This window comes from Schistocerca piceifrons, chromosome 2, assembly GCF_021461385.2.
Source record: "Schistocerca piceifrons isolate TAMUIC-IGC-003096 chromosome 2, iqSchPice1.1, whole genome shotgun sequence".
NCBI classification, from domain to species: domain Eukaryota; kingdom Metazoa; phylum Arthropoda; class Insecta; order Orthoptera; family Acrididae; genus Schistocerca; species Schistocerca piceifrons.
This window is the reverse complement of record NC_060139.1, coordinates 46,387,046-46,396,223: the sequence shown is the minus strand read 5'-3', so window position 1 is coordinate 46,396,223 and position 9,178 is coordinate 46,387,046. Positions and strand designations below refer to the sequence as shown.

The following is a 9,178-nucleotide window of genomic DNA, read 5'->3' as shown; positions in this document are numbered from 1 at the left end:
GACCAACTTAAAACAGAACTTGATTAATTTTCACACACATTTACTAAAATAATAAAAAGCATAGACATTACGTAACTTGATTCTGGATGCTATTTACAATTGACAATCTGAAGTTCCTTTGGTCTTGGTACGTTAATCTTATTCTCACGTATCTCTGATACTTGACAAAGTGTCTATTCATTTATCTTCATGGCTATGTACAGGAATATGGTAATCTTATTAGGCGCAGACTGAAACTTGACTATAGACTGGTACAGACTAATGTAGACTGGTACAGAGTGGTGCAGACAATTGCAGACTGACTAACTAGAGGTCTGTACACTCGTTATAATACCTCGCACGTTAATGTATCACTGCGCGAGTGTGATCCGCAAGGATAAACGGTTCTATGTTAGCAGCAATCTATTGGCTGCGTTATATATTAATACGCGGATCGGCGGAAGCAGAATTTGGTCCGTCACTAAGGCAGCGCCATCTCGTAGTGCGGAGATGGACAAGCGCTACGCCTGCGCTGTTGTGCTTAGTGGGGTGCGCTCTAGTGGGAAAGTTGTGTACGCGCTGACTACGCGGAACTATGTACACAAAAATTCATGACCGTGCAGCTTCTCTAGAACAAATGATAATTAATTGAAACCCCCAGCTGCCGACAGGCGTTGTTGATATACGTCGATCGGAACAGCTGAAAATGTGTGCCCCGACCGGGAATCGAACCCTGGATCTCCTGCTTGCATGGCAGACGCTCTATCCATCTGAGCCACCGAGGACACAGATAAATAGCGGGGACTTTCCCTTCTACGCTTCTCGTGAGACCCACATTCCCCACTGTCCACAATCTACATACATAATGTTCTTAATAGATATTTACATCTCACGGGAAGCGTGGAAAGGATAAGGCCCTGCAGTCCCGCTATTCATCTGTGTCCTCGGCGGTTCAGATGGATAGAGCGTCTGCCAGATAAGCAAGAGATCCAGGGTTCAGGTCCCGGTCGGGGCATACAGTTTCATCTCTCCCGATCGAGGTATATCAGCAATATTTGTCTGCAGCTGAGGGTTTTAATTAATTATCATTTGTTCTAGAGAAGCTGCACGGTCATCAATGGCAACTGTTCTTTCGAGAACAGTTTCTAACTTCATATATTATTAAAGGCTACATGGCCATTGACCTTCGTCTGTGCGAATGCGCATAGGTTGCCCGAACTCTTACGGGTATTGTCCCCTTAGTTGGGGCAGTAATGAGCGGATGGGCAAATATCTACTAAGAACGTTACGTATGTAGATTGTGGACAGTTGGGAATATGGGTCTCACAGGTAAAGTGCAAGGGATAAGTTCCTGCAATTGCGCTATTCATCTGTGTCCTCGGTGGGTCAGATGGATAGAGCGTCTGTCATGTAAGCAGGAGATCCCGGGTTCGAGTTCCGTTTGGGGCACACATTTTCAGCTGTCCCCATCGAGGTATATCAACAACACGTGTCGGCTGCTGAGGGTTTCAATTAATTATCTTTTTTTTTTTTGTATTTGTTACATCCAGTCTATTAGCTTAATGCTACTGACATTATTTCTGAGGAAAATGCCTATGTCAGTGGTGATCAATCTTTTTCAACTACGTGCCCCCGTGCTGACTTGATACTCAATCATCCCCACCTTACTCTCCCCACCCTCTCCCCTCCTTCCACACCCGTATCCGTAGTCTTTCAAGATTCAACACAATGATAGTTTACCTTTTACGACTCTATGAACCTTGCTATGTATGAAGGATATCCATAATCAAAGCTGGAAAAATGGGGAAGTTATTGTACACAATAAAGTTATACTGAACTGAAATCAGCTGGAACAGGCCATGAATTCCCAACGGTACTGACCGGCCGCCGTGTCATCCTCAGACACAGACTTCACCGGAAGCGGACTTACAGAAGTATGTGACCGAGACCGAGCCGCTATTTCTCAACCAAGTAGGTCCTCAGTTTGCCTCACGAGGGTTGAATGCACCCTGCTTGCTAAGCAGCGCTCGGCCGACCGAATGGTCACCCATCCAAATGCTAGCCTAGCCCGACAGCGCTTAATTTGGATGATCTGATGGGAATCGTGTTACCACTGCGGCAAGGCCGTTGGAACAATAAAGTTATACCAAATTAAATTAAATTTTCGTAAGTCCACTTTTTTATAATTACAATGAAATTTATACAAAACTTACTGTTTTTCAAACTAAAATATGGATTTTAATCTTAAAGTGATGCTGGCATAGCATCTCTGTGAGAATGCAACTTTTAAAGACTATTTCTTAATCTGAAATGTTTTATAGCTTCACTGAAAACGCCTTTCACAATTGAAGCGTAATGGTAATTTTCTAAAATGACATGATTAAAAAGTGGTACGAGGAAACAAAGCACAACAAAGGAAAAAAAAGCACGATAAGGCCAGTTACATAAAAAGTAATTGTTTACTGGTGACTTGACTGTTAACAGCCACTTCAAAAGGAGAATTACGAGGAAATTATCTCACATTAAATCAAACTGATCAAAATTTTACATCATTTCGAAATATCTACAGAAGAGACAACGTCAATGAGATTCGAGGAAAACTAAAGGTGCAATCGAAAAGAGTGATACAAAACGAAATAATCGAGCAGCTAGGTCATCTTAACGATGTGAACTGCGACATTTCGTTTGATTATGATAAAAATATAAAGAATAAAACACCAAAATTCCAGGGTGTCTGTGGGACAATGAAAATAAAGTTAAAAGAAGGAAGAATAAGCTTATGCAACAGAAATCCTGTACAACACTGGTGGTTTCGTTGCAACTTTATGGAGATGATGCTTGGGTAGATATGAAGGAAGACTTAAATCCAATAGAGAAATCGGATCCGAAATTCCTCAGATCAGTTAAAGCAGGGATAGCCAAGAATTCGGCATGCGGGGAAGGGCTCTGCCTCGCATGCCATAGCTCTCTCACCTGGCTGCGCACTCCCCCGCACCCAACACCATTCCGTGCTGTCTGAGTGTGAGAAATGGGGAAGAGGAGGCAACTGCGTACACACCGCATCTAAATGGTAGTGTGTACCACTGCATACGCACTGCATACTACACCGTTTCGTATTTCATATTTTGCAACAACACAGATCACAAACAAAACAAATTTTCGATATTAGTGAATTATTTTAGGAGCTCTGAAGACATAGTGTAATTTTTATCTGTTACGAAATGTCGGCATACGGACAGGAGTAGATGAGTTCACATATCTTCTCACTCAGGTTACCATGTAATTGTTACTTATTTAATTTCATATCGAAAGAAGCTTTACACACAGGTTAACCGAAGTATTTTATCACTTTTGCGACCTGATTATGAAGAGGACTAATCTCTTCTGAAAAAAAAAAAAAAATTTAGACCTCCTGGTCAGTTTTAACGCAAAAGAATATGTGTTTTAATTGAAAATTAAAATGCAGATCAATCAGTTCCACCTGCACATGCACAGGGATGCTATCAATTGAAACGACATGTGGTCTCGAGAACAGATGTGTGTAAGGTTGGCATTGTATTCAGAAGGTTTGGAAAAATATCCCTGCAATTCTTTCAAGGCCGTAATGACTTTATATGACCTCGTGTTTTCTTTAACGCTTAGGCTTAGGGAAACGGCCGGCGTTTTTTGTTAGAATTTGTCCCTCCACAATGCGAATTTCTTTTTAAATGCATCCCCATCAAATCAGAAATAAGTTGTATCTCATCTTGCAGTGTTGTAGTATGGGCAGCATGCATTTCAGTCCATTTAAAACGTGAGGTATTAAAGGCACTCCAGATGTTATAACTTTCGTTCCTACTCCTCCTTTTCCTTCATAAATTCAACAACAATGGATTTTAAATGCAGAAATAGCTCCAGATATGCCCCATGACTTAACCAACCTAATTTACAGTAGTACATACACTCTACACTCTTCGTTCAGTTCCATCGAAAACTGTTGCATCTGACACTGATATAATATGCACTGCTTCAGAAAGTTTGCTATTCCATATCACCAATTTCACCACGTGCTCCATTCCTGCAAATTTAACACGATGTGCGACTTGATGCACAGAACAATCCCGTTTGTTGATCATTGTGGGTCTTTGCCCCTTCATCGTTAACTAATGGATGCTGATGGAATGATACGACAACACAAACACCCGGTCCCTGGGCAGAGAAAATCGTCAACCCGGCCGGGAATCGAATCCGGGACCCAGAGGTAGCAGCGCTAGCCACTGGACTACAAGCTGCGGACTATGGTGGACAGGATGGCGTGTAGAACGTCAGACGGTCACCTGATGTCGCTGCGAGACCTGTTCAATGCGTGTCCATCCCGGAGACAACTCAACAGCCGATATTATGAAAGTTGGATAGGCCTAGGTGGTCCAACCGCGTGGCCGCCGCGATCGCCGGGTTTAACTCCTATGGACTACTTCTTGTGGGAGCGTATGCAAAGTTTAATTTACGGGACTCCTGTAGAGGCAGTGGGAGACCTGCGAGCACAGGTTCTGGCCGCTGCACTAGAAACTGAAAAGAAACCAGGAGGGATGGAGAATGTGTCCCAGGACATGCTTTGTAGGTACAATGTACAAAACAACGTTAGTGGTCACCACATCGAGCTGCTGTTGTAATGCATCAGTACTCTTCTGTACATACCGTAAGCTGGGTTCTTGTTTGTTTTGGAATAATGTACACACATAATGTTTAAGTATTAATACGAAAAAAATATTGGTAAGCGATTAGTGGATGTTTCGTTATGTATACTTTCGAATTGTGGGCAAATAACTGTGCTGCTTCAAGCGTGATTCAATTCCTCAAGCAGAAGTGAATGTGTTAAACATCTGAAGACATTCAAAATATTATTTGCTCGCTCCCCCTTACAAGTCCTAGACGTTTTTAAAGAGGGATACACTGTATAAACAGAAATGAAAGTAATGTACGTAATACTCAGTTCTATATTGAGTTTGTTTTTCCACCAGTACTTATTGCACGTTAATAGTGATACAGAGCTGTATGGACACGTTTTATGCTGCAGAATTGGCCGATATGCACCTCGTTTGTGGGTTCAGTGTATGCAATGGAGTAGCGGCACAACAGAGCTGAGCTGTTCTTGTACTGAAGGCAACTACGTGCACATCAGTGTTTAGCCTGAGAATTGTCCGGATAAACTTCTTTAGTACATGTAACAGCAGTTATCCATTTCGACTGCGAGAATTCTTCTAAATAATTACGTTTGCTACATACGAGACGAAAGTCATTAATCTGTGCATTGGCTCAAAATAGTAAGTCTTGCTACATTCTCAATAAATATGCGGCTCATTCTATTTCTGGTTCGCTTCTAGTGTCCTGGGTTTCTTCTAATCAAAGTTGTATGAGGGTTAACGCATGGAGATGCCGTGTTATGCGGTCGCTGGCTACAACTGTCTCTGCTGTACGTCCGAAGACTCATTAGATGCTGCTATCTACACTATTCTTCCCTCTGCTCTGTGGAGCGTATCGACCGTATTCAGTCACCAAATATGCCTGACCCAGACGAATGCAGGCAAGATTGTTACATGTTGTGAAGCAAAACACAGCCGACAGGCGTTGCGAAGCAGAGCCAACTGGGCGTGGTAGAGCAACAGCTGATACGCTAACGGAAGGACAGAAACCTTTTCTCACTTGCCTCCTCAGAAGAGTTTAGAGTGTGTGCCTTAAGTCTTAAACAAACAAACATACTCAGCCATCCGTGTGCTAAATATTCTCGTCTCAGTATCACAGCCTACAGCCAGAGTCTGTGACACCCCGGACGACATCCTGGAATGCAGCCAAGGGTCTGCTGTTCGACCACAGGACATGACAGTCTGTCCCGAGTCACGAGAGAACCGCCACCGGAGTAGGGAGCCGCCTGCTCGCTGGACGGAAGTCACAGGTCCCCAATGCCCTGTTACCGCAGTGTCATCATGGTCGAGGCCATAGAAGCTGATGACAGAGGCATTCGAATGCTGCCATCCTCGGCCCCACTCTTTGCGCTGTCAGCAATGTCAGGCGTCTATTGATTTTCATGAGAGACAGCTGGACGCCTCCCTCCACCAAGCTGTTCTTAATGTTCTACGTCCAAGGGTCGGAATAAAGACGTTAATTAAACAAATCTACTGCCATCCTGACGTCCTATTTCACTCTCCATGAGTGACAACCGATGAGTCATTTAACAACTACATTAAATAAAATTATTCTGCGTCTTTGACAGCGTTGTCAATGTCTAAAACTTCTCACGGTGAACCACTACTGGAAATAGCCGTAATCGGGGAGTTTTCTTTTTTATTTTTCTGCTAAAAAACCACCCTGTAGAAGAGCACTTGTAACAATGCGCCCGGGTTCCCGGGTTCGATTCCCGGCGGGGTCGGGGATTTTCTCTGCCTCGTGATGGCTGGGTGTTGTGTGATGTCCTTAGGTTAGTTAGGTTTAAGTAGTTCTAAGTTCTAGGCGACTGATGACCATAGATGTTAAGTCCCATAGTGCTCAGAGCCATTTGAACCATTTGAACAATGGTCGAGACCTCGGAAGCTTTACACACTGACAATGTGGTCACAGACCCAAGGAAATTTCATTGACTGTGGCATAGGCTATGGACGCCTATACTTACATCATTACCTTAATACTCCGTAACGAGTCGTCAGCGACGTTGTTCCTTTTCACCAAATTACTCAGAAGGAGTCCCTGAACAACGTGAAAGTTTGTCAATGCAATTCTGGGTCACCCTACATACCCAAAGAGGTAATGGACGTAGGTCAGCCCAGGAAACGATCAAGCTAAGAAACTGAAGCCGGAACAAGTTCGTCAAACCTATTCGATGAATGCAGATGGTGATAAGTGCTAGTTATCATTTTAGAGGTGTGGGGCAAATTCGTTCTTCAAGAATTTATCCATTCACTCGGATTTCAGAGACATTAATGTTGCAGATATTTTGAAACGATATGAATCTGTAACATACTGAGAGAAATTAAGGTATTAGGGAATGAAGGAAATTAAGGAGATGGGACCTCGATAGTTGAAAGAGCCAGAAGTTGTTGACCGTTTCAAGCGGAGCTTTAGACAACGACTGGCACAAACTGGGAAAAGGAACACTGTGGAAGACGAATGGGTACGTTTGAGACCAGGAATACTGAAGGCACCAGAGACTCCAATAGATAAAAAGACAGGGCCTTGTATAAATTCCTCGACAGTACAAGAGAAAATGAATTTAATTGGTGAAAGGAGTTGTTGTTCTTGTGGTCTTCAGTCCAGAGACTGGTTTGATGTACCTCCCCATGCTACTCTATCCTGTGCAAGCTTCTTCATCTTCCAGTACCTACTGCAACCTGCATCCTTCTGGATCTGTTTAGTGTACTGATCCCTTAGTCTCCCTCTACGATTTTTACCCTCCACGCTGCCCTCCAATAATAAATTGATGATCCCTTGATGCCTCAGAATATGCCCTACCAACTGATCCCTTCTGCTAGTCAAGTTTTGCCACAAATTTCTCTTCTCTCCAATTCTATTCAATACCTCCTCATTGGCGTCCTCTTGGGTAAAATATTCCGGAGGTAAAATAGTCCCTCATTCGGATCTCCGGGCGGGGACTACTCAAGAGGATGTCGTTATCAGGAGAAAGAAAACTGGCGTTCTACGGATCGGAGCGTGGAATGTCAGATCCCTTAATCGGGCAGGTAGGTTAAAAATTTAAAAAGGGAAATGGATAGGTTGAAGTTAGATATAGTGGGAATTAGTGAAGTTCGGTGGCAGGAGGAACAAGACTTCTGGTCAGGTGACTACGGGGTTATAAACACAAAATCAAATAGGGGTAATGCAGGAGTAGGTTTAATAATGAATAGGAAAATAGCAGTGCGGGTAAGCTACTACAAACATCATAGTGAACGCATTATTGTGGCCAAGATAGATACGAAGCCCACACCTACTACAGTAGTACAAGTTTATATGCCAACTAGCTCTGCAGATGACGAAGAAATTGAAGACATGTATGATGAAATAAAAGAAATTATTCAGATTGTGAAGGGAGACGAAAATTTAATAGTCATGGGTGACTGGAATTCGAGTGTAGGAAAAGGGAGAGAAGGAAACATAGTAGGTGAATATGGATTGGGGGACAGAAATGAAAGAGGAAGCCGCCTGGTAGAATTTTGCACAGAGCACAACTTAAACATAGCTAACACTTGGTTTAAGAATCATGAAAGAAGGTTGTATACATGGAAGAACCCTGGAGATACTAAAAGGTATCAGATAGATTATATAATGGTAAGACAGAGATTTAGGAACCAGGTTTTAAATTGTAAGACATTTCCAGGGGCAGATGTGGACTCTGACCACAATCTATTGGTTATGAACTGTAGATTAAAACTGAAGAAACTGCAAAAAGGTGGGAATTTAAGGAGATGGGACCTGGATAAACTAAAAGAACCAGAGGTTGTACAGAGATTCAGGGAGAGCATAAGGGAGCAATTGACAGGAATGGGGGAAATAAATACAGTAGAAGAAGAATGGGTAGCTTTGAGGGATGAAGTAGTGAAGGCAGCAGAGGATCAAGTAGGTAAAAAGATGAGGGCTAGTAGAAATCCTTGGGTAACAGAAGAAATATTGAATTTAATTGATGAAAGGAGAAAATATAAAAATGCAGTAAGTGAAACAGGCAAAAAGGAATACAAACGTCTCAAAAATGATATCGACAGGAAGTGCAAAATGGCTAAGCAGGGATGGCTAGAGGACAAATGTAAGGATGTAGAGGCCTATCTCACTAGGGGTAAGATAGATACCGCCTACAGGAAAATTAAAGAGACCTTTGGAGATAAGAGAACGCCTTGTATGAATATCAAGAGCTCAGATGGAAACCCAGTTCTAAGCAAAGAATGGAAAGCAGAAAGGTGGAAGGAGTATATAGAGGGTCTATACAAGGGCGATGTACTTGAGGACAATATTATGGAAATGGAAGAGGATGTAGATGAAGATGAAATGGGAGATACGATACTGCGTGAAGAGTTTGACAGAGCACTGAAAGACCTGAGTCGAAACAAGGCCCCCGGAGTAGACAATATTCCATTGGAACTACTGACGGTCGTGGGAGAGCCAGTCCTGACGAAACTCTACCATCTGGTGAGCAAGATGTATGAAACAGGCGAAATACCCTCAGACTTCAAGAAGAATA

At 42.8% G+C, this 9,178-nt stretch overlaps 1 non-coding gene across 1 annotated transcript; it reads right to left on the bottom strand.

Moving 5' to 3' along the window:
• Positions 1–690: 690 nt before the first annotated feature.
• On the bottom strand, positions 691–764 carry Trnaa-ugc. The gene has a single exon. It is a non-coding gene; the product is annotated as a tRNA-Ala (tRNA).
• Between the last annotated feature and the right edge of the window lie 8,414 nt (positions 765–9,178).